At 45.9% G+C, this 27,475-nt stretch overlaps 1 pseudogene across 1 annotated transcript; it reads right to left on the bottom strand.

The window, feature by feature from the left end:
• LOC309568383 (nephrocystin-4-like) lies at positions 1 to 26,456 on the bottom strand (annotated as a pseudogene). Its single transcript has 4 exons — positions 26,382 to 26,456; positions 17,328 to 17,506; positions 6,899 to 7,040; positions 1 to 159 (listed from the first exon to the last, which is right to left on the bottom strand). The product of its transcript is annotated as a nephrocystin-4-like (transcript).
• Between the last annotated feature and the right edge of the window lie 1,019 nt (positions 26,457 to 27,475).

The following is a 27,475-nucleotide window of genomic DNA, read 5'->3' on the forward strand; positions in this document are numbered from 1 at the left end:
TCAGAGGGCTTTCCTCGTTTCTTCATAGATGACCTTCACGCAGAACGTCTCCTCGTTTTTATCTTCGTGGTCATTGATAAATATGAGAATTTCTTCCAATCCGCCGCTGTCGCTGGGTGCAAAGCGAAGTCCGATGGTGTAGGTTTCCCCCGCCCCCACCTGAAAGAAAAATTCATCCAATCAATGAAAAAAAAAAAAACCTTTCCAGGAAATAATATTGGCTATTGTATCCATTCTATCTCCTGGCCCTGGGGTTATACTGCTGACCCCCGCCCCCCCTCCTGGCCCTGGGGTTATACCGCTGACCTCGCCCACCCCTCCTGGCCCCGGGGTTATACCGTCCGTTACCTCCCCTCCTGGCCCTGGGGTTATACCGCTGACACCGCCCACCCCTCCTGGCCCCGGGGTTATACCGTCCGTTATCCCCCCTCCTGGCCCTGGGGTTATACTGCTGACCCTGTCCCCCTCCTGGCCCCGGGGTTATACAGTCCGTTACCCCCCTCCTGGCCCTGGGGTTATACCGCTGACCCCAACCACCCCTCATGGCCCCCGGGGTTATACCGTCCGTTACCCCCCTCCTGGCCCTGGGGTTAAACCGCTGACCCCACCCCCTTCTGGCCCTGGGGTTATACCGTTCGTTACCCCACCTCATGGCCCTGGGGTTATACCGCTAATCCCCCCATCCTGGCCCTGGGGTTATACCGTCCGTTATCCCCCCTCCTGGCCCTGGGGTTATACCACTGACCCCGCCCCCCCTCCTGGCCCTGGGTTTATACCGTCCATTATCCCCCCTCCTGGCCCTGGGGTTATACAGCTGACCCCGCCCACCCCTCCTGGCCCCGGGGTTATACAGTCCGTTACCCCCCTCTCTCCGTTACCCCCCTCTCCTGGCCCTGGGGTTATACTGCTGATCCCGCCCACCCCTCCTGGCCCTGGGGTTATACCGCTGACCCCGCCTCTTCCTTCTGGCCCCAGGATTATACCGTCCGTTACCCCCCTCCTGGTCCTGGGGTTATACCGCTGACCCCGCCCCCTCTCCTGGCCCTGGGGTTATACCGCTGATCCCCCCTCCTGGCCCCAGGATTATACTGTCCATTACCCCCCTCCTGGCCCTGGGGTTATACCGCTGACCCCGCCCACCCTCCTGGCCCCGGGGTTATACCGCCCGTTAACCCCCCTCCTGGCCCTGGGGTTATACCGCTGACCCCGCCCACCCCTCCTGGCCCCGGGGTTATACCGTCCGTTACCCCCCCTCCTGGCCCTGGGGTTAAACCGCTGACCCCACCCTCTCCTGGCCCTGGGGTTATACCGTTCTGTTACCCCCCTCTCCTGGCCCTGGGGTTATACCGCTGATCCCCCCCCCTCCTGGCCCCGGGATTATACCGTCCGTTACCCCTCTCCTGGCCCTGGGGTTATACCGCTGACCCCGCCCCCTCCTGGCCCTGGGGTTATACCATCCGTTACCCCCCCCCCCCACTCCTGGCGCTGGGGTTATACCATCTGTCACCTTTCCCCCCCCCCCCCCCCCATGACAGTGCCCGAAACATGACAGCCAAGAGAGATGCATATGAAATACACTCTGTAGTGTGAGAACTGACACTTCCTGTTCAGAAACTACATATCCCACAATCCCCGGGCCTCTCAGTCTAGTGCTCTGCAGGGGAGAGCTACACAGTAATTAGATCTGACACAGATAGGCAGAGCAAGTGGTCAATAACATTCATTGTAATATGACTTGTGTAGTGATTATATATGCTATGTTTTTTTTTTTGTATTTGCTATTTTTTTCCCCATGAAAAGTTGCCCTTTATGTAAGACTCTGCAGCAATAACCCCCCCCCCCCGAATATAAATATATTTCACATTTCAGTTAATGGGGGCTCCATCAGTCCTGAGTCCCGGCATTATCCTAACTGATGAGGGTTATTATCGTGGCTCCCGGTGATTTGCCCCCGATAACGAATGATTCCGGTCTTCCGGAGATCAGCGATCCCTCCCGGCTGCAGAATCCGGATTTATATATAGAGAGGAGGAGGAGCCTGGAGATTGCGGCCGTGCGGCTCTCTAATAAGGGTCTGTGAATGATAGAGCAGACACGCGCAGGCTCTTGATTTAAGAACTTTCAGAGCGGCTTCCTATGAACTTTCATTAGCTCACGCGTGCTTACGCAGAACTCCCCGTGTACAAGTGTCGGAGCAAAAAATGGGTGGCCTGCCGCACCGCACAATTAGAACGGCCTAATGAAGTCGTGTAGATGGAGGATGGAGGAAGAAGGCGCAGCGTACAGGACGTTCGTCATGTCGGAGCGGGGGGACCGTGCGTCTTCTGCTGCGTCAGTGAGGACTTATTAACCACTTCTGGACTGGAAGGTGGACTCTATTTACTATTTAGATGACTTCTGAAGGCAATTGGTTCCATTTGATTTTAGTTAGGGGTAGCAAAGTAAAGGGGGGTGAATACATATGCCCCCCCCCCCCACACACACTTTTAACAGATTTATTTGTATAATTTATCATTCTCCTTCCACTTCACAATTATGGCCACTTTGTGTCGGTCTATCACATAAAATCCCAATAAAATACATTTACATGTTTGGTTGTAACATGAGAAAATGAGGAAGATGTCAAGGGGTGTGAATAGTTTATCAAGGTGCTGTATATATATATATATATATATATATATATACACAGAGTGTCTTGAAAAAGCATTCACACCCCTTGACATTTTCCTCATATTATTAAACAAAAAAAAAAAAAAAATTATATATAATTTTTTATTTTGTTTAACCACTTCTGGACTGGAAGGTTTTTCCCCCTTAATGACCAGGCCATATTTTGCGATTCGGCACTGCGTTATTTTAACTGACAATTGCGCAGTCGTGCGACGCTGTACCCAAATGAAATGAATGTCCTTTTTTTCCCACAAATAGAACTTTCTTTTGGTGGTATTTGATCACCTGTGCGATTTTTATTTTTCGTGCTATAAACAAAAAAGTGCGACAATTCTGAAAAAAAAAAAAAAATACAATATTTTTTAACTTCCTGCTATATGAAATTCCCCAAAAAAATTTTAAAATCAAAATTTTTTAACATTTTAGGCCAATTTGTTTTCTGCTACATATTTTTGGTAAAAAAAAAAAAAAATCGCAATAAGCGTATTTTGATTGGTTTGCGCAAAAGTTATCATGCCTACAAACTACGGGAAATATTTATGACATATTTATTGTTTTTTTTTTTTTACTAGTAATGGCGGCGATCAGCGATTTTTAGCAGGACTGCGACATTGCGGCGGACAGATCGGAACCCTAACTGACATTTTTGACACTTTTGGGGGGACCAGAGACATTACTACAGTAATCAGTGCTAAAAAATATGCACTGTCACTGTACTAATGACACTGGCAGGGAAGGGTATAACACCAGGGGTGATCAGAGGGTTAATTGTGAGCCTAGGGGAGTGTTTACTAAATGTCTGGGGGAGGGACTTGTGAAATGATCATAGAGACATGTGATCCTATATAGAAGGAGCTCTGTGATCATTTCAGAGAGAACAACAATCAGCTGTGTTTACAACATCCGATCGTTCTTCTCTCTCAGCGGGGAGCGATGCCCCGTGCATCGGCTTCCCCGCTGACGAGCGGTGGTGTGCGCTCGCCCCCTAGCTCCCTGTGCGCGACCAACGTATACCTAAGTCAGTTTGCACAGGAGTGGCTGCCTGCGGCGGACGGTTGTAATGATGATGTCACGCCGAGTAAATAGATACCGAACATGTTACAGTTTAATATTGCGCACACCGGCGGAATGGCGACAAACTATGGTCAATAACAATCTCCATAGGCGATTCTTTAAACATTTTTAATGCTTACCAGTTTAGAGTAGCTCTTCTTTTTTTTTTTTTTATTGCTCTCGCTCTGTCACAGAACAAGTCACACAAGTGTGAAAGGGGCCTAGATGCTCATATTGCCTTTGGGGGAGGGGGGAGGGTTGGGGGGCGCAGTTTGACATATTCACCCTGGGCTCTAGATCACCTTGTCCCAGCACTGAGCAAAGGGCATTCAGATAAGGGGGCATGGATTTTTATTGGGGTATGAAGGCCTGCCCCTCCCCCACCTGCCAACAGCACCCAGGGGAGGTCTGAACTGCAGTAAAGGCTCCCACAGTGAGATCTTCCCTGTGACAAATGAACCCAGAAGCAATGTGTATAATATCACTTCCAGGTTCACGGCTGTCATTCCTCAGCTACTGGAGCCAAGGAGGAAGCTAATCAAGCACAACCTGTGGTTGGTTAGCTACACTGGAGGACAAGGGAGACATTGGGAGTCTAATAGACCCCTGATGTCTCCGTAAAGAGGACCTGTTCCCTGTCCTGTGCTATCACATAAGGGGCTTGTTAGCCCTTTGTAATAGTAATAAAGTTAAAAAAAAAAAAGTGTAAAAAAAAGAAACTAAATTAACCACTTTACTACTGCCCGCCGCGCAGCCGCTCCTGCGCAAACCGCCTTAAGTATACATCGGTCGTGCGCCTGCAGCTAGGGGGCGCGCTCCTGCCCCCACTCGTCAGCAGGGACTCCGATGCACGGGACAGGCGGCTCCGATTGCCACCTGACACCCACGATCGCTCCCCGCTGAGAGAGAAGGACGGTCGGATGTTGTAAACACAGCTGACCGTTCTTCTCCCTGGAATGATCACAGAGCGCCTGTGATCCTTCTATACAGGAACACAGGTCTCTATGATCATTTCACAAGCCACGCCCCCCCCCACAGTTAGAATCACTCCCCTAGGCTCACATTTAACCCTTTGATCACCAATACTGTTAACCCCTTCCCTGCCAGTGTCATTATTACAGTGACAGTGCATATGTATAGCACTGATTACTGTAGTGATGTCACTGGTACCCCCAAAATTGTCAAAAATGTCAGTCAGGGGTCCGATCTGTCCGCCGCAATGTCGCAGTCCCGCTATAAATCGCTAATCGCTGCCATTGCTAGTAAAAAAAAACACAATAAAAATGACATAAATCTTTCCCCTAGTTTGTAGAGGTGATAACTTTTGTGCAAACCAATCAAAATACGCTTATTGGGATTTCTTTTTAAAAAAATATGTAGCAGAAAACAAATTGGCCTAAAATGTTAAAAAAAACATTTTTCAGAATTGTTGCTCTTTTTTTGTTTATAGCGCAAAAAGTAAAAATCGCACAGGTGATCAAATACCACCAAAAGAAAGCTCTGTTTGTGGGAAAAAAAGGACATCAATTTTATTTGGGTACAGCGTCGCACGACCGCGCAATTGTCCGTTAAAGTAACGCAGTGCCGAATCGCAAAAAGTGGTCTGGTCATTAAGGGGGAAAATCCTTCCGGTCCAGAAGTGGTTAAACAAAATAAAAAATTATATATATAAATTTTTTTTTTGTTTAATCAAATGTGGAAAATGTCAAGGGGTGTGAATGCTTTTTCAAGACACTGCGTGTGTATATTTATATATATATATATATATATATATATATACACACACACACACACACAAATATATATATATATACACACACACACAAATATATATATATACATATACACACGCAGTGTCTTGAAAAAGCATTCACACCCCTTGACATTTTCCACATTTTCTCATGTTACAACCAAAAATTCTATTGGGATTTTATGTGATAGACCGACACAAAGTGGCCATAATTGTGAAGTGGAAGGAAAATGATAAATGATACAAATAAATCTGTGAAAAGTGTGGCTGCATTTGTATTCACCCCCCCTCCTTTACTCTGATACCCCTAACTAAAATCTAGTGGAACCAATTACCTTCAGAAGTCTCCTAATTAGTAAATAGAGTCCATCTGTGTGTAATGTAATCTCAGTATAAATACAGCTGTTCTGTGAAGCCCTCAGAGGTTTGTTAGAGAACCTTAGTGATTAAACAGCATCATGAAGGCCAAGGAACACACCAGACAGGTCAGGGATAAAGTTGTGGAGAAGTGTAAAGCAGGGTTAGGTTATAAAAAAATCTCCCAAGCTTTGACCATCTCACGGAGCGCTGTTCAATCCATCATGGGAAAATGGAAAGAGTATGGCACAACTGCAACCCTACCAAGACATGGCCGTCCACCTAAACGGACCGGCCGGGCCCCTACCAAGACATGGCCGTCCACCTAAATTGACTGGCGGGGCCCCTACCAAGACATGGCCGTCCACCTAAACTGACCGGCCGGGCCCCTACCAAGACATGGCCGTCCACCTAAACTGACCGGCCGGGCCCCTACCAAGACATGGCCATCCACCTAAACTGACCGGCCAGGCCCCTACCAAGACATGGCCGTCCACCTAAACTGACCGGCCGGGCCCCTACCAAGACATGGCCGTCCACCTAAACTGACCGGCCGGGCAACCCTACCAAGACATGGCCGTCCACCTAAACTGACCGGCCGGGCCCCTACCAAGACATGGCCGTCCACCTAAACTGACCGGCCAGGCAAGGAGAGCATTCATCAGAGAAGCAGCCAAGAGGCCCATGGGAACTCTGGAGGAGCTGCAGAGATCCACAGCTCAGGTGGAAGAATCTGTCCACAGGACAACTATTAGTCGTGCGCTCCACAAATCTGCCCTTTATGGAAGAGTGAGAAGAAGAAAGCCATTGGTGGAAGAAAGCCATAAGAAGTCCTGTTTGCAGTTTAGGAGAAGCCATGTGGGGGACACAGCAAACATGTGGAAGAAGGAGCTCCCAATAAAATACATTTACGTTTTTGGTTGTAACATGACAAAATGTGGGAAATTTCAAGGGGTGTGAATACTTATTCAAGGCACTGTGTGTGTATATATATATATATATATATACACACACATACAGTTATATATATGAAGCATCAGCAAAGAAAAGGTAAAAAGCAGCGGTTACCTTGAAGGTGTTCTCCTTGAACTGCAGTAGGTCCACCCTGTTTGTATGGAGGGAGTATCTCTTCTTGGATTGGTAGGGATTGGTATAGGTGATCCTTTTGTTGCAGCCCTTGTCTCCGGAGGGAATTGTAATTTCAAAAGGCCTTTAAAAACATAAAACATTTTTGTTGTTGTTTAAATTATTATTTTTTTTTTTACATTATAATTATTTAATAATTATTCAATAATATTGTTATTTTTTTTTATAACATTATTATTTGAGTTATTTTGGGTGTTATGCATGTTTTTTTTTTTTTTTTGCATTATTGGTGTTGTAAATGTATTGCTATTTTGTATTATGTCTTGTATTTTCTAAAAGTTTGCAAATAAAAAAAATATTATTGTTAAATGATTATTTAATTTAATTATTATTGTTTAATATTATTATTTAATTATTATTTTAAAATATTATTTAATGATTATTTAACTGGATTATTATTTTTTGTTATATTTTTATTTATTGATTTTGATATAATATTGTTATTTAATGATTATTTTATTTAATGACCATTTTATATACTATTATTTATGTAAATGTATTGCCATGTATTGTTATTTTGTATTATGTTTTGTATTTTCTAAAAGTTTGCAAATAAAAAAAATATTATTGTTACATGATTATTTATTTTAATTATTATTGTTTAATATTATTATTTAATTATTATTTTAAAATATTATTTAATGATTATTTAACTGGATTATTATTTTTTGTTATATTTTTATTTATTGATTTTGATATAATATTGTTATTTAATGATTATTTTATTTAATGACCATTTTATATACTATTATTTATGTAAATGTATTGCCATGTATTGTTATTTTGTATTATGTTTTGTATTTTCTAAATTTTTGCAAATAAAAAAATATGTATATTATTAAATGATAATTTTTTATTTTATTTTATTATTATTGTTTAATATTATTATTTCATAATAATATTATTTTAAAATACTGTAATTTAATTATTTTTATGAGAATATTATTTAATGGTTATTTAATATTATTATTTTACAATATTATTATTTAATGTTTATTTCAGTGGAATACTATTTTATTATATTTTCATTTAATGATCTATTTATTTAATGATTATTGTGTTATATTATTATTTCATGATTTTATTTAATTAACATTTTATAATACTATTATTTAAATTTTATTATAATAATACATAACTAATTATATTAATAATAGTTAAATAAAATACAATTTAAATAATAATGCTATACAATAATCATTAAAAAAATAATCATTAAAGAAAAATATTTTAAAATAATCTTAAAATAATGATATAAACTAATATTATTATAAAATATTAATTTCAATAAAATGTTTTCTACCAAATGGAAAGTTCAGCCAATGTGACCTCTGACCCGCCCCTTCAACACAAATCACATGACTGGTCAGTAGGGAACCCAGAGCAGTATTTTCTCCAGCATTTTCTAAATAAAATAACATGTTATATAATAATATTATACAATAGTCATTAAATAAAATAATCTTTAATTAAAAAAAATATATAAAAAAATAATTAAATAATTCTATAAACTAATATTAGTATAAAATTGTCATTTAAATAAAATGTTTTCTGCCAAATGGGAAGTTCAGCCAATGTGACCTCTGACCCGCCCCTTCAACACAAATCACATGACTGGTCAGTTTGGGGAGCCCAGAGCAGCATTTTCTCCAGGAAGGAATGCATTTGAACCCTCGGTAATAGGATCTCGGAAAGACATTTATATAACTTTATCTGAGCACGGGTCGGATTTAATGAGTGGTTGGAAGCAGAGCAGATAAGTAGTGGTCAGGCCATAGAACCCCGCGTAGCGGCTGCGCCCGCTCTCCGGCTCGTTAATCCATTTCCATCAGAGGCGGTGGATTCGGCGCGCACAGCACTTTCAGAAACAAATTACAGGAGAGCTTTAATATTTTCAGATTGCAATGTTTCATTGCAGCTCCCCTAGGAATGAATGCCAGACATACTAATTCAAATTGTTTTAACAATGAACAGCCGAGCAAAATTATACATGTCAGCTTGTAATAATCCCTTTTCAGAGAGAGCGCTCCAGCAATTTATCATAATGCAGAATGATGTCTGTGCTCTATATTTACAGAGGAACCGCATAGACATGAACCGCGCTACCAGGGCAGTAATTATCGCTTAGCCAAACTGGACCGGGGGCAACAGGAAAAAAAAACGGTGTTCACAATTTTAAGTGTGAGTTACAACCAAAGAGTTTCACGTCTGTAAGGTTGTTCTGATGCCATAGCTCCTCCTCCATAATAAGCTCCGCCCACACAGCTATAGCAAGGCTTGCATTGGGTGATGAAGGACCCACATTACATGTATGAGAATCAGTGGAGTATCCTCTATGGGTGCAATATGTGTGCCCTGAACATGGGTCCCAATATTCCCTCACACATAGTAGTTGGGGGGGGGGGGGTGTCAGTCATGGATGTCCGTAATTGGACGTGAACGGGGTGTTAGTGGTTTGGGGGTGAACTCTGCCTCACTTACTACTGATCCCTAAACTCTGCATCACTTACTACTGACCCCTAAACTCTGCATCACTTACTACTGACCCCTAAACTCTGCATCACTTACTACTGACCCCTAAACTCTGCATCATTTACTACTGAACCCTAAACTCTGCATCACTTACTACTGACCCCTAAACTCTGCATCACTTACTACTGACCCCTAAACTCTGCATCACTAACTACTGACCCCTGAACTCTGCCTCACTTACTACTGACCTCTGAACTCTGCCTCACTTACTACTGACCTCTGAACTCTGCCTCACTTACTACTGACCTCTGAACTCTGCCTCACTTACTACTGACCTCTGAACTCTGCCTCACTTACTACTGACCTCTGCCTCACTTACTACTGACCTCTGCCTCACTTACTACTGACCTCTGCCTCACTTACTACTGACCTCTGCCTCACTTACTACTGACCTCTGCCTCACTTACTACTGACCTCTGCCTCACTTACTACTGACCTCTGCATCACTTACTACTGACCTCTGCATCACTTACTACTGACCTCTGCATCACTTACTACTGACCTCTGAACTCTGCTTCTCTTACTACTGACCTCTGAACTCTGCCTCACTTACTACTGACCTCTGCCTCACTTACTACTGACCTCTGCATCACTTACTACTGACCTCTGCATCACTTACTACTGACCTCTGCATCACTTACTACTGACCTCTGCCTCACTTACTACTGACCTCTGAACTCTGCCTCACTTACTACTGACCTCTGAACTCTGCCTCACTTACTACTGACCTCTGAACTCTGCCTCACTTACTACTGACCTCTGAACTCTGCCTCACTTACTACTGACCTCTGCCTCACTTACTACTGACCTCTGCCTCACTTACTACTGACCTCTGCCTCACTTACTACTGACCTCTGCATCACTTACTACTGACCTCTGCATCACTTACTACTGACCTCTGCATCACTTACTACTGACCTCTGCCTCACTTACTACTGACCTCTGCCTCACTTACTACTGACCTCTGCCTCACTTACTACTGACCTCTGCCTCACTTACTACTGACCTCTGCCTCACTTACTACTGACCTCTGCATCACTTACTACTGACCTCTGCATCACTTACTACTGACCTCTGCATCACTTACTACTGACCTCTGAACTCTGCTTCTCTTACTACTGACCTCTGAACTCTGCCTCACTTACTACTGACCTCTGCCTCACTTACTACTGACCTCTGCATCACTTACTACTGACCTCTGCATCACTTACTACTGACCTCTGCCTCACTTACTACTGACCTCTGCCTCACTTACTACTGACCTCTGCCTCATTTACTACTGACCTCTGAACTCTGCCTCACTTACTACTGACCTCTGCCTCACTTACTACTGACCTCTGCATCACTTACTACTGACCTCTGCATCACTTACTACTGACCTCTGCCTCACTTACTACTGACCTCTGCCTCACTTACTACTGACCTCTGAACTCTGCCTCACTTACTACTGACCTCTGAACTCTGCCTCACTTACTACTGACCTCTGAACTCTGCCTCACTTACTACTGACCTCTGAACTCTGCCTCACTTACTACTGACCTCTGAACTCTGCCTCACTTACTACTGACCTCTGCCTCACTTACTACTGACCTCTGCCTCACTTACTACTGACCTCTGCATCACTTACTACTGACCTCTGCATCACTTACTACTGACCTCTGCATCACTTACTACTGACCTCTGCCTCACTTACTACTGACCTCTGCCTCACTTACTACTGACCTCTGCCTCACTTACTACTGACCTCTGCCTCACTTACTACTGACCTCTGCATCACTTACTACTGACCTCTGCATCACTTACTACTGACCTCTGCATCACTTACTACTGACCTCTGAACTCTGCTTCTCTTACTACTGACCTCTGAACTCTACATCACTTACTACTGACCCCTGAACTCTACATCACTTACTACTGACCTCTGAACTCTGCTTCACCTACTACTGACCTCTGTACTCTGCTTCACCTACTACTGACCTCTGTACTCTGCTTCACCTACTACTGACCTCTGTACTCTGCTTCACCTACTACTGACCTCTGTACTCTGCTTCACCTACTACTGACCTCTGTACTCTGCTTCACCTACTACTGGCCTCTGTACTCTGCTTCACCTACTACTGACCTCTGAACTCTGCTTCACCTACTACTGACCTCTGAACTCTGCTTCACCTACTACTGACCTCTGAACTCTGCTTCACCTACTACTGACCTCTGAACTCTGCTTCACCTACTACTGACCTCTGAACTCTGCTTCACCTACTACTGACCTCTGAACTCTGCTTCACCTACTACTGACCTCTGAACTCTGCTTCACCTACTACTGACCTCTGAACTCTGCTTCACCTACTACTGACCTCTGAACTCTGCTTCACCTACTACTGACCTCTGAACTCTGCTTCACCTACTACTGACCTCTGAACTCTGCTTCACCTACTACTGACCTCTGAACTCTGCCTCACTTACTACTGATCCCTGACCTCTGCCTCACTTACTACTGACCTCTGCCTCACTTACTACTGACCTCTGCCTCACTTACTACTGACCTCTGCCTCACTTACTACTGACCTCTGCCTCACTTACTACTGACCTCTGCATCACTTATTACTGACCTCTGCATCACTTACTACTGACCTCTCAACTCTGCCTCACTTACTACTGACCTCTCAACTCTGCCTCACTTACTACTGACCTCTGCATCACTTACTACTGACCTCTGCATCACTTACTACTGACCTCTGCCTCACTTACTACTGACCTCTGCCTCACTTACTACTGACCTCTGCCTCACTTACTACTGACCTCTGCCTCACTTACTACTGACCTCTGCATCACTTACTACTGACCTCTGCATCACTTACTACTGACCTCTGCATCACTTACTACTGACCTCTGCATCACTTACTACTGACCTCTGACCTCTGCTTCTCTTACTACTGACCTCTGAACTCTGCTTCTCTTACTACTGACCTCTGAACTCTGCTTCTCTTACTACTGACCTCTACATCACTTACTACTGACCTCTGAACTCTGCTTCACCTACTACTTACCTCTGAACTCTGCTTCACCTACTACTGACCTCTGAACTCTGCTTCACCTACTACTGACCTCTGAACTCTGCTTCACCTACTACTGACCTCTGAACTCTGCTTCACCTACTACTGACCTCTGAACTCTGCTTCACCTACTACTGACCTCTGAACTCTGCTTCACCTACTACTGACCTCTGAACTCTGCTTCACCTACTACTGACCTCTGAACTCTGCCTCACCTACTACTGACCTCTGAACTCTGCCTCACCTACTACTGACCTCTGAACTCTGCCTCACCTACTACTGACCTCTGAACTCTGCCTCATCTACTACTGACCTCTGAACTCTGCCTCACCTACTACTGACCCCTGAACTCTGCCTCACCTACTACTGACCCCTGAACTCTGCATCACTTTAAGTCACAGCCAATATTCAGCTGAATGTAAAACACATCCACTTTTTGCTACGATGTGCTGCAGCATAGTTACCTCCGCCGCCCATGAATGCACATGTGCAGCAGATGGGTCAATAAAGCCCGCCCTATTTGTCACCGTACATATGCGTTCTGCGGATGGCAAGAGGTTTAATATAAAATCCGTGCTTCTTAGAAACATCATGCAGGCAGCATTCACCTTTAATTTTCCCTCGCTCTGATATCGCTATATTACAAATAAACAAGTATTGAGCCGAACATTCCATTTCCATTCTGCACTCAATTAGAATCTTCATTTTTCTGTTGGAATATTACGACTCTTATAAAGGCCACAAGTACATTTCAGGACGCGGCGTCTGATGGTTTTAATAAACTCGGCGGAGATTAAAAAACTCAGAGGATAGCCATGAAAATTAATGGCTGCCCATTAGGAGCTCATTAAACACTGTCAGGGAACGGAGGAAGTTTTCCACCTAAACTTTGGAAACTTTGTATGACGGTCCATGAGAGGGCAGTAAAGCTGGAATGAAGCCTGGATGATGGATGACCATGTGATGGGCACTAATGTCCTATAACTCCATAGACAATTATCTTCTTCTAGATTAACAATGCATATCCTCTGCCAAATACTACATGCAGCCTTCCGTGCTGAGCTGGGAAATACGCATTGCTCATGTGTTGGAGAAGAACGTCACCTTCGTAAAACTAATGCAAAAAAAGTAATTTAAAGCTCAGATTCAGATTTAACCTTTACTTTTGGACAGAGAAGAGGCCGGTTAGAACCTCTGTTGGGTTTTCATTGTAGTCTGTGTGTAGGCAGGTGTGGAGCTGCAATATATTTGCTGACCTGAAGAGGGCACTGTGTGGTTTCCTCAGGCTGGCAGGAGCTTGTTGAGGATTAGGTTGTCCCCTGTCATGGGCTCCAGGTTGCCATCTTGGTGAACATGGTGTCATCTACTGCAATGTTTTTCAAAATATGACCCCAAGGAGGGGATATTTTATTGATATAGGATTGATATGGAAAGGTCCTTATATTTTTCTAGCCCTGGTGAATAGGGGCGCTCTTGGACCGCTGAAACGCATTGGCTACTTTTTTATCCGCTTGACTTTTTATCAAAATAAAGTTGTATCTGGACCTCTTAGCCTTGGTGTGGCTTTTCAATTTCCACTTTTGTTATATTACATTACAAGCCAAGTAGACCATGGAGATCCTCTGGGGCAGGTTTCACCAAACTATGGCCCTCCAGTTGTTCAGGAACTACAAATCCCATCATGCCTTGTCATGTCTGCGAATGTCAGAATTTTACAATGCCTCATGGGACGTGTAGTTCCACAACAGCTGGAGATCCCTGCTCTGGGGTATAGAAGCTGCCTGCCCTGGAACCAGGTCACCTCCATCAACATCAATACTTGAAGATAATACCAGTGAGATACAACTACAGATTCAACGCTATTTTCAACTTTCCTCTATGGTGTTGCGATATGTCTGCAGGCCTGAAGAGGGCGCTGTGTCACTTAGTCAAGCTTACAGGAGCTGGTTGAGAATTAGGTTGTCCCGTCATGGGCTCCAGGTTGCCATCTTGGCCAACATGGTGTCATCTACTCCCATTTCTGTTCTTTATAAATATGACCCCAAGGAGGGGATAGCGTATTGATATCAGATTGATATGGAGATGTTTTTATATTTTTCTAGCCCTGATCAAAGGGGGTGCTTTTGGACCCCCAAAATGCTTTGGTTACTTTTTTTATTTTATTTTGTATTTGTCCCCTTGACTTTTATCAGAATAAAGTTGTATCTGGACTTCTTGGTGTGGCTCTTCAATTTCAATTTTTGGTACATAACACTACAAGCCAAGAAGACAGCGGAGATCCTCAGGGGTGTAGAAGCCGCCTGCCCAGGAACCAGGTCATTTACATCAACATTGGTATTCCAAAGAGATACGGGTTCAGTGCTATTTTTCCACTTTCCTCCATGGTGTTGCAATATGTCTGCATGTCTGAAGAGGGAGATAGGCCCCTTTCTCAGGCTGGCAGGAGCTTGATGAAGACGAGTTTGTCCCCTGTCATGGGCTCCAGTCGGTCATCTTGGCCAACATGGTGTTGTCTACTCCAATTTTCCCACTTTCCTCCATAGCATTGCAAATTATCAACTAGACCTGCAGAGGGAGCTAGTCCTTTCTCAGGCTGACAGGAGCTTGTTGAGGACGAGGTTGTCCCCTGTCATGGCCTCTAGTCAGGCATCTTGGTCAACATTGTATCATCTACTCCAATTTTTCCACTTTCCTCCATAGCATTGCAAATTATCTACTAGACCTGCAGAGGGACCTAGTCCTTTCTCAGGCAGACAGGAGCTTGTTGGGGACGAGGTTGTCCCCTGTCATGGGCTCCAGTTGGGCATCTTGGCCAACATGGTATCATCTACTCCAATTTTTCCACTTTCCTCCATAGCATTCCAAATGATCTACTAGACCTGCAGAGGGAGCTAGGCCCCTTTCTCAGGCTGGCAGGAGCTTGTTGAAGACGAGTTTGTCCCCTGTCATGGGCTCCAGTCGGTCACCTTGGCCAACATGGTGTTGTCTACTCCAATTTTCCCACTTTCCTCCATAGCATTGCAAATTATCAACTAGACCTGCAGAGGGAGCTAGTCCTTTCTCAGGCTGACAGGAGCTTGTTGAGGACGAGGTTGTCCCCTGTCATGGCCTCTAGTCAGGCATCTTGGTCAACATTGTATCATCTACTCCAATTTTTCCACTTTCCTCCATAGCATTGCAAATTATCTACTAGACCTGCAGAGGGACCTAGTCCTTTCTCAGGCTGACAGGAGCTTGTTGGGGACGAGGTTGTCCCCTGTCATGGGCTCCAGTTGGGCATCTTGGCCAACATGGTATCATCTACTCCAATTTTTCCACTTTCCTCCATAGCATTCCAAATGATCTACTAGACCTGCAGAGGGAGCTAGGCCCCTTTCTCAGGCTGGCAGGAGCTTGTTGAAGACGAGTTTGTCCCCTGTCATGGGCTCCAGTCGGTCACCTTGGCCAACATGGTGTTGTCTACTCCAATTTTCCCACTTTCCTCCATAGCATTGCAAATTATCTACTAGACTTGCAGAGGGAGCTAGGCCTTTCTCAGGCTGGCAGGAGCTTGTTGAGGATTAGTGTGGCCCCTGTCATGGGCTCCAGGCGGTAATCTTAGCCAACATGGTGTCATCTACCATTGTTTTGGTAATACTTCCTAAATCACACCCTAGGAAATTTTCTCGCACTTCCTGAGCAGTGACACAGAGGGTCGGCACACAATTTTAGTACTGTAATGGCAGTTAGTTTTTTTTATTGCTGTGGGTGCCCTCCTATCCTAGTGACCCCCTTCACTATATTTATTACCATGTTGTCGGAGGAACATCAATAACACACTAAACAAGGAGAAATCTCTCCAACAGAGCCCCAACGAGAGTTTTAGCGAAGGAATGGCAGTTACACTTTCTTGCTGTGGGTGCCCTCCTGTCCTGGTGCTCCCGGTCTCCACAATTCTTACAAGGAAGCCACTAAGTCACTCAATGAGGAGAAATCTCCCCAACAGAGCCAGAGATAGCAATGAAAACCTAAAAGAGGTTACACTATATTGTCAAAAGTATTGAGACGCCTGCCTTTACACGCACCCCAAACTCCCTCATCCATGTCTTTATGGACCTTGCTTTGTGCACTGGTCCAAATCATTTGGTGGCGGGGAGATTATGGTGTGGAGGTTGCTTTTCAGGGGTTGGGCTTGGCCCCTTAGTTCCAGTGATGGGAACTCTTAAGGCTTCAGCATACCAAGACATTTTGGACAATTTCATGCTCCCAACTTTGTAGGAACATAGATGAGTGGTGTTGGGGTGGAGGAACTTGACTGGCCTGCACAGAGTCCTGACCTCAACCCGATAGAACACCTTTGGGATGAATTAGAGGGCAGACTGCGAGCCAGGCCTTCTCATCCAACATCAGTGTCTGACCTCACAAATATGCTTCTGGAAGAATGGTCAAACATTCCCATAGACACATTCCTAAACCTTGTGGACAGCCTTCCCAGAAGAGTTGAAGCTGTTATAGCTGCAAAGGGTGGGCCAACTCAATATTGAACCCTACGGACTAAGACTGGGATGCCATTAAAGTTCATGTGTGTGTAAAGGCAGGCGTACCAATACTTTTGACAATATAGTATATATATATATATATATGTATATATAAATGGAAAATAAAATGGTAAAAGCTCAGTTTCTTTAAATCACACCGGGAGTGACAACCAATTAAAGGCACACAACACAAATGTGGCTTCAGATATCTAAATTCAATTTAACAGAACATTGAAATCCACAGCTCACCTTAGAAATGATGGGATTTCGGCTCATTACACAGACTAACCAGGAGGCTACCAGCTGATGTTGGTCAACATCTACTATGTTGAGGTAGATGAATCTGCTGCCGGCTTTGTTGGGGCGCACAGCAATGTGAAGGTCTTGGATGCCGTTGGTGGGAGCACAAACACGTCACTGGGATCCACCTATACACCAAACAAAGGGTTAAAACTGAATTCCGGGGAGATAATAAAATACACCAGTCAACACAACTAAATGTTACATTCCAGCCACCCACAGCAGAGCAGGAGTGGGAGGAGCAGCACTAAGAGCCAATCAGTATGTACTGACAGGTGGTGGGTGGAGAGAGCAGTGAGCAGAGATGACTTTTCTGTATATTCTTAATATGTATTAGTACAGGTATTTATTTAGTGCCGACAGTTTACACAGTGCTTTACATTTTGTACATTCATATCAGTCTCTATCCTCGGGAGCTTACAATCTAAGGTCCTTATCTCACATACAAACACATATTATGACCCCCACTGCAAGGGTCATTTTGGATTTAAATTTTGAGTTTATTTATTACGGGTATTTATATAGTGCTGACAATTTACACAGTATGTTACATATACTGTATACTATACATTCACGTCGGTCTCTGCCCCTAAGGAGCTTACAATCTAAGGCCCCTAACTTACATTCTAGGGCCAATTTAGACAGGAGCCATTTAACCTCCCAGCATGTCTTTGGAGTGTGCGAGGAAACCGGAGTAAGTGAGATGGAGTTCAAAGGTCAGTAGTAAGGCATACTCTCCCACGCCAAGGGTAATGGACCAGGCGAGGGGACAGGGCTTTCCCTTTAACTGCTCTATTACCCCTAGGTTAGGGAGAGTATGCCTTACTACTGACCTCTGAACTCTGCTTGACTCACTACTGACACCAATGATGGGACACTTTCCTTCCTACTGACACCAGTGATGAGGCACTATTACTTCCACTGACACCAATGATGGGACAATATTCCTCCCACTGACACCAATGATGGGGCACTATTCCTCCCACTGACACCAATGATGTGGCACTATTCCTCCGACTGATACCAATGATGGGGCACTATTCTGCCCGATGACACCAATGATGGGGCACTATTCCTCCCACTGACAAGAATGATGGGGCACTATTCCTCCTACTGACACCAGTGATGAGACACTATTCCTCCCACTGACACCAATGATGAGACACTATTCCTCCCACTGACACCAATGATGAGACACTATTCCTCCCACTGACACCAGTGATGAGACACTATTCCTCCCACTGACACCAATGATGAGACATTATTCCTCCCACTGACCCCAATGATGGGACACTATTCCTCCTACTGACATCAATGATGAGGTACTATTCCTTCCACTGACACCAATGATGGGGCACTATTCCTCCCACTGACACCAATGATGAGGTACTATTCCTCCCACTGACACCAATGATGGGGCACTATTCCTCCCACTGACACCAGTGATGGGCCACTATCCCTCCCACTGACACCAATGATGGGACACTATCCCTCCCATTGACACCAATGATGGGACACTATCCCTCCCACTGACACCAATGATGGGACACTATCCCTCCCACTAACACCAATGATGGGACACTATTACTCCCACTGACACCAATGATGGGACACTATTCCTCCCACTGACACCAATGATGGGACACTATTCCTCCCACTGACACCAATGATGGGGCGCTATTCCTCCCACTGACACCAATGATGGGGCGCTATTCCTCCTACTGACATCAATGATGAGGTACTATTCCTTCCACTGACACCAATGATGGGGCACTATTCCTCCCACTGACACCAATGATGAGGTACTATTCCTCCCACTGACACCAATGATGGGGCACTATTCCTCCCACTGATACCAGTGATGGGCCACTATCCCTCCCATTGACACCAATGATGGGACACTATTCCTCCCACTGACACCAATGATGGGGCACCATTCCTCCCACTGACACCAATGATGGGGCACTATTCCTCCCACTGACACCAATGATGGGGCACTATTCCTCCCACTGACACCAATGATGGGGCACTATTCCTCCAACTGACACCAATGATGGGGCGCTATTCCTCCCACTGACACCAATGATGGGACACTATTCCTCCCACTGACACCAATGATGGGGCACTATTCCTCCAACTGACACCAATGATGGGGCGCTATTCCTCCCACTGACACCAATGATGGGACACTATTCCTCCCACTGACACCAATGATGGGGCACTATTCCTCCAACTGACACCAATGATGGGGCGCTATTCCTCCCACTGACACCAATGATGGGACACTATTGATCTTTTATTGAAAAGAATCAAGCAACATATTTTATACAAAAGTAAAAAACAGAACTATAGTACAATATTCCAACAAAAAAAACAAAGGAATTCACATCCATGTGCAGAATATATACAATATATACATAATCCACTTCCAACATTCTTAGAAAACTATTTACATAAAGCAGCAGAGAGGGCCTAAGAGGCACAACCCATCACCTATGTATGCAGCCATTTATCAAAAACTGAGCATTAAGAAAAAATCTAGGGTGATAAGAGACAGAAAGCCACACCCGGGAAAGAGACTCCTGGCAGTCAGGGAGGCTTGAAACCCCTCCACGCCTTCAGCCAAGCCCTCTGACCCCACTTGTCTCTCTCAAGCGCCCGAATCTTCCCCACCTCATGCAGAATGTCACACACCACCACCTGAACAGGAAGGATTTTACGCCGAAGGGTGACCTGACACCGTGCGTTCCATGTGTAATAACGGACTACTAAACTAACTAAAAAAAGTGTATCCAAACAAAAGCCCCCACCAGTATTGAATGCTCCGTACACCCACTCAGCATAACCCAGCCTGGAGAGGAAAGGAACACCGAGGGCCCGCCCAACCTGTTTGTATACCTCTATGTTAAAAGGGCAACGAAGCAGAAAATGGTCCATAGTCTCCTCCTCACCTGCACATTCCTCCCGAGGACAACCACGATCCATCCCACTGCGGAATTTCAAATTGCCCCGAACATAGAGCCTCCCGTGGAAGCACAACCAGGCCAGATCCCTGAATTTAAGGGGGACTCTAGCCAAATTAATCAATCTTAACCCTTCCCTCAAAATTGGGCCTGGGCAATCCCTTAAGGCCAGTGGGTCATGAAAGACTTCACTCAAGACTCGGCTCATAAGGACTTTCCTCGGAGCGGATCTGAGATCTTCAGCCGACAGTCGCCACTGCCGCAGCAACTTCAGACACGGAGCGACATAGGCTGGGAGCTGACCACGATGACCCCTGAGATTCTTCACTTGGCCACCTTCTTCCCAAAGTCGCAGAAAAGGCCTAAACCAAGATCTAAACATGCCTGCCCATCCAGGAGGTTCCACTGCAAGCATACTACCAATGTTAAACTTGAGAAATAGCAGTGAAAAGAAAAGAACGGGGTTGACCATACCTAAGCCACCCTCCCTCCTGGATAGATAGGTGACATTCCTCTTGATGGGGTTCAGTCTGTTCCCCCACAGCATCTGGAAGAACACACTATAGATCCTAGCATAGAGAGACACTGGCAAGATGCAGACAGGGCTGACATACAAGAAGATCGGTATCAGGTAAGTCTTAATCAGATCAACCCTTTCCCTCAGAGATAACTTCCATCTCTTCCAGCTGACCACCTTAGTATTGGCAACTTCCAGCCTGCCTTCCCAGTTTTTGAGGCCATAATCGCCAGGTCCAAATTCAATGCCTAATATCTTAATTTTTTCCTGGGGCACTGGAAAAGTGTCCGGGAGATCAAACCCCTCACCTTCCTTTCCCATCCAAAAAACTTCACTCTTTTCCTGATTGATCTTGGAGCCTGATGCTTCAGAGTACCGTGATGTCAGAGAGACCACCTCCTCCGCTTCATCTGTCCCAGTGACAATCACTGACACATCATCCGCATAGGCAACAACCCTCAAAGGCGGCTCACCCGGGATTCCCACTGGTACCCCACACAACATGCTGCTCTCTAGCCTCCTGATGAAGGGGTCGATTGCAAACACATAGAGCAGGGGACTCAGCGGACAACCCTGGCGCACCCCAGAACCAACCTCAAAGGACTGTCCAACCCAACCATTAACAAGAGGGAAGCTTTCTGCCCCCTTATACAAAACTTTTAACCAATCGACAAAACCACCCGGCAGACCGTACTTACTAAAGAGCAACCACAGGTACTCATGGTTGACACGATCGAAAGCCTTTGCCTGATCCAATGCCAGTAGATACTTTCCCCAGCCTGCAGCCCTGCACTGCTCCAAGGCCTCCCGGACAGCTAAAACCGCTGTGAAGGTGCTCCTACCCTGGATCGAACAGTGCTGATGGCGAGAAAGCAAAGACTCTGCTACTGCCGATAGGCGCCAGAAAAGTATCTTCGCCAGCACCTTTCTATCGACATTGAGAAGGCTGATGGGGCGCCAATTCTCAATCATCGAAGGATCTTTACCTTTTGAAAGAAGAATCACAGCTGAGTGTCTCATGGAAGGGGGAAGCACCCCCTCAGCAAGACAACTGTTAAAAATCTCTACCAAATGTGGGGCCAGAATAGACTTAAAGGCTTTGTAAAACTCAGCCGTCAGACCATCCGGTCCAGGTGACTTCTTGATGGCAAGCTGTTCAATTGCCCTCGTCACCTCTTCAACTGTGATCTCTTCTGTCAAATTCATCAAAGGGACATCTCCACCATTTAGACCTGGAATAGAGTCCAAAAAGCTTTCCATCTTGTCTCGGTCAAGCTCCTTCCTCCCAAGAAGTTCAGCATAAAAAGACCTCACGACCTCCAGGATCCCTGACCTGGACTTTGTCAAGGAACCTGTACTATCCTTAAGGCCAACGACCATCTTAACAGCTACACCCTGTTTGCAGTTCTGGTAAGGGTCAGGCGAGTGGTATTTCCCATAGTCCCGCTCCAGAACCAAAGAGGTATGCCGGTCATATTGACACTTCCTGAGGAGGATTTTCACTTCAGAGATTGCCCCAGGATCTCCTCCTCTCGAGACAAGAATATCCAGCTTCCTCCGCAAACGTTGGTAGGTCATGTATCTATTAAACTGTTTTTTATTGGCTAGGCCCCTGAAGAATCCAGCAATCCTCTTTTTGGTCAGCTCCCACCACTCAGCCTTGCTGCTACAAAAGTCCAGGATGGTCACCTGTGCCTGAAAGAATTCCTCAAAGGATTGTCTAACATGTTCTTCCTCAAGGAGAGTCGAATTTAATCTCCAGATGCCTTTGCCCCTCTGAGGGAAATCTGAAGCATTCAAGACCACAGATAGCATACAGTGATCAGAGAACTCCACCGCCTGCACCACTGGGGGTGAGAAAGCAGAGGCCTCCTTCAAAAAAAACCTATCTATCCTACTCTGACTATTACCTCGATGAAAGGTGAACCCTGTGTCATCCGGGAGGTGCTTAATGTGCACATCCACAAGACCAGCATCCCTAACCATACTATTTAAAAAAACGCTATCATATCCCAGCCGGTCATTGAAGTCCTTCCTGTCCTTGGGCCTAGTCACAGTATTAAAGTCACCTCCAAAAACCACTTGCCGGGATGTAAAAAGAAATGGCTTGATCCTTGTAAAAAGGCATTTCCTGTCCCACTTTGTGTGCGGCCCATAGATATTAATTAGGCGCAGGTCCTGCCCTCCCACAAGAACGTCTAAGACCATACATCTCCCAATCTCCACCTCAATAACCCGCCGGACAGTTACCATGCCGGTTTTAAACAACACCGCCACCCCGCCGTAAGGCTCGGCCGCAAGAGACCAGTAAGATGGACCATACCTCCACTCTCTCTTGGCCATATGAATATCTGCCAAGGAGGTGAGCCTAGTCTCCTGCAAAAATAAAATTTCAGCATCTAATTGGCTGAACAAAAATAAGGCCATAGAACGAGCTCTTACCGACTTAATGCTGGCGACATTTATTGTCACCACTTTTAACGGAGGGGGAACCGCCATTTGGGTTATTGGGTGGATTGCTTCTTAGCTCCCCTCTGCTGCTCATCACCAGAAGCCTCTCTCTTTCTTGAAGCCTCCTCCAACTCCATTTCAATTTCTGAATTCTGCTCAGAAGAATCCCCAGATGAGGAGATATCCCAAGCAGAAGCCCTAGAACGGTTGGAGACAGTCACTGAGGCATCCTGTCCCTGTTCCGTCCTCACCGTCTGTCTCTTCCGCCTCAGAACCTTCCTTCTCTCCTCCAGGTACTGAAGGTCAGATTCAGAGATGCTTTCATCTCTTGTTTTCTTCTTCTTCTTTGAAGTCTTCACAGAAGACTTCTTTACAGAGGAAGCCGCAGCAGCACCCTTTTTGGTACCCTCTACCACTCCTGGTGGGTGGGGGGCTTCTTTAAGGTCACACTTAGGAAGGGAAGACTGATCGGGAATAACTGACTCAGGGGGCACAGACTTGGCAGATTCTGACACAAGAGGAGCCGGTACAGTAGGCTGGGGGGACACAGGGACAGACACAGAAGGAAAACTTACAGATACAGGAGGGGTGGGCACAGGGACTAGGGAGGGATCCTGCACAAGACCAGGGGGGTCAGTCACCGCAGAGGAGGGTGGTACACCAGGGGCCTCATCCTCCATCCTGTCCAGCCTTAAGAGGTCATCTATCACCTCTCTATCCATATTATGCCAGGCTTCAGGACATCGGCTGTAGGGGTGGCCAAGGCGCAGGCACAGGTTGCACCTTATCGCCTGGGTGCAGTCCCTGGCCACATGACCCTGTCCCCGACACACTGAACAGATCAGTGCTGAACAAGAGGAGCTAAAATGCCCCTTTTCTCCACAGCGGTGACACAGTTTTGGCTGACCGGGATAAAAAATAGTCATCCTATCCCTCCCTATAAAAGCAGAGGAGGGCAGGTGACGGACAACATTCCCATCCCTAGCCAACCTGACCGTTACCGACCAACCCCCGGTCCAGATGCCACGCTCATCATGAATTTTATCCGGCCTGGTCAAAACATCCCCATAATTTCTCAACCAGACCTCTAAGTCCCGAGCAGGAACACTCTCATTTGTAAGGACAATAGTAATTTTCTTCACTGTTGACCTTTGGGAAACTGCCACTGGCACCAGACCTTCCCATTCGGGTCTTGACCTGCACCGAGCCATATATCGTTCCCAGAACAAGTCAAGACCCTCTGGTCTGGTGAAACTAACTGTGTATTCCCGGCTTCCAGCCACATGTATCAGGGCATATAGGTCATTAGCCCCAAAACCCATATCTAAGATCAGGTCCACCACCATACGCCTTGCTAGAGGGACTGCACCACCTTCCCATTTAAGGAGGACTACGTTCCGCCTTGGACCCCCAGCAGAAGCCATAGATCCAATACCAGATCCAATGGTGCTCATAGTGGCAGCCCGCGAGGGAAAACCCTGATTAGAAGCAGAGCTCCTCCTTGATTGTAACCCTGGCTTGGTGATATTGCCAGGAGCACAGCTTACCACCTGTGCAAATGTAGGCTTATTAGGGCCAAGACCCCACACTGATGTCACATTATCAGGTACACTACTATTATTATTTTTACCAGCTTGGCCTAAACAAGCAGCATTATCAGTTCCACATATAATGGTGGGATCCACCATGCCTGCAATGTTATTAGGGATAACTGTTTCTGATGCAGTACCAGATGTTTCCTGCTGCTGCGCTGTAGAGTCCTGTTCAACAGTGACTGAAATAGTTTTAAGCTCAGCAGAAGGGGGGTTAATCGGCTCTTCTGGGTTTTGTGGTTCTTCAGCAGAAATGTCATTTTTTAAACACAACTTTTCCTGTTTAGAGACATCAGCAGCAGGCACAACATTGCTGAGCATAGGGGAATCACCCGGAGTGTCATTAGGAAACCCATCATTAGGCAAGGTGCTAAAAGGCACAAAAACTGTTTTATCTGTAAGCTGGGGCTTTATATACTTTACTTTATCAGGCACACTCTCAGGTAAGTCCTCCACATCACCAAACACCAGCTGATCTTCCTGCATTGGAGACTCCATTACCTGTATAACTTTCAACATGCCTCCTGAGCCCTGAGATGGCAATGGGCTGCTTACCTCACCTTGAGGGGGAAGGGGGTCAGAACCGGGGGTCTCCTCCTCCACCTCCATCTTTGCAAACCTCCGTTCATTGCAAAACTTCTCCCTGAAGGGACCATCCCTGCCTTCCATCATGGCCACGATAGTTTCTTGATGATCCACACGGACTTTCGCTAATTGGACCTCTGAATCCATTGATCCACGGTTCTTGCTGAACAAGCCTTCACGCTGCTTTCTCAGGCGCTTTAAATCCGCTCTAAGCTTGTAGAGCTTGTCTCTCTCCTTATTGAGGACTTTGATCCCGGCCACCACTCGCTCCCGAATGGATCCAGCATCTTCATCCTCACCAGGTGCAGAGAGATCACCAACCACGGGCTGCACAGGAGCAGGGGTGCCATCCATCCGCCCAGGGGATGTCTGAGAGCCTCCAGCAGGAGAGGCCCTGCTGGCCTCCATGGCTTCCCCAGAAGGGGGCCAGGAGAGCTGGGAGGGATTTCACCTCACTCCCCTCTTACACAGATCACCTGCAGCAGCAACAGACACACAGCCAGAGAACCTTCCAGCAGCCACACCCGAAGCTGAATGATGGGAAACTACTCCTCCCACTGACAGCAATGATGGGACACTATTCCTCCAACTGATACCAATGATGGGGCGCTATTCCTCCCACTGACACCAATGATGGGGCACTATTCCTCCCACTGACACCAATGATGGGACACTATTCCTCCCACTGACACCAATGATAAGGGTTTTTTTACTTCTATTAGTCATAGGCCCTTTGTTTAGAGAGTTTGGAGGCCTTTGGTTTAGAACAATACAGAAGAATAGGATACGTGGAAATATAACAATAGGGACAGTTAGGTGAAGAAGTTACTCTCGGCAGATGGGCCCGATGTCCCTTTTGGTGCAATGTGTAATTGGGGTAAAGTATAACACTGACCTTCAGTTCATGCGGGTGAGACGCGTACGCTCTGACTTTCCGCACCGCTTACGTCCCTCGAAGGACCAGAGACATTTGCGTGAGCTGACCGGTTACACAGCTGAGGTCCACCCTTTTCAGGGAATGGACGTAGATCTGCCAGATTTGGATTGGAGCCGCCAGCCATCGGTCCCTGTGCCAATATTAGGAGATAACAGGAATTAATCACATATATCAATAATAATGTCACAATGTCGCTACTCCCATACATTAGAGTAGGACCATCACTGCAGAGGCAGCTTGAGTGATTAGAAGCTTCTATATAAATTGATTATAATGTAAATCAACTGAAACTTCTATTTAGTGAAGAGACATAAATGGGTTTTATTAGGAGTATCCTTTGCTGGCTAGCAGGGCCTAGTGATGGGGATTTTGTTTTAGTGGCATGTGACGATAAACTGTATAAAATGGTTTTTAGCCGCAGCGGCCGCCGCACACACAGTCTGCACCTCCCAAAACACTGAAGTGACACAGGAGAGGGGCTCCCAATACCACACAGTGCCAGCAGTGCAATAAAAAAGACCCCCGCAGGGATCGCATCAGGGAGCCCCACAAACGCACAGACATGAGGGGACACACAGCAACACAGGACTGCCACCCCAGACAGAGGCCCCACACAGAAAAGAACTTACCTGTACTGGATGGCGTGGGGTGCCTCTATGACACGAAAAGCCTCTGTCCTCAGATGACAGGGAATGCCATCAGCCAAAACGCAGGGCACTGCAGCACCTAACCGCATAAGTGTCCAGTGAGGTAGCCACCTCACAGGCTGCATCCCTGCTGCGAACAGGGATGGGTCGTTCATAGTGCCAGGGCGAACCATAGCCGAACGCTCTATGGCGGGCTGGGGATCCCGCTGACCCTCTGCCCTGGAGAGTCAGGGCGGCCAGTCCGATTCCCAGCTCCGCATAATCCATCTTCAACCCGAAGATCCGACTAAAACTAAAGCTGACAAAATAAACAGCTAGTAAAGCAAAGAAAAAACTGACATTCTTGCAAATAAAAATCAAAAGAAAAGATTAGAAGGCTGAGACTGTAGCCCCAGCACAGGGAAG

This window comes from Pelophylax lessonae (assembly GCF_965119305.1).
Source record: "Pelophylax lessonae genome assembly, chromosome: 12".
Taxonomy (NCBI): domain Eukaryota; kingdom Metazoa; phylum Chordata; class Amphibia; order Anura; family Ranidae; genus Pelophylax; species Pelophylax lessonae.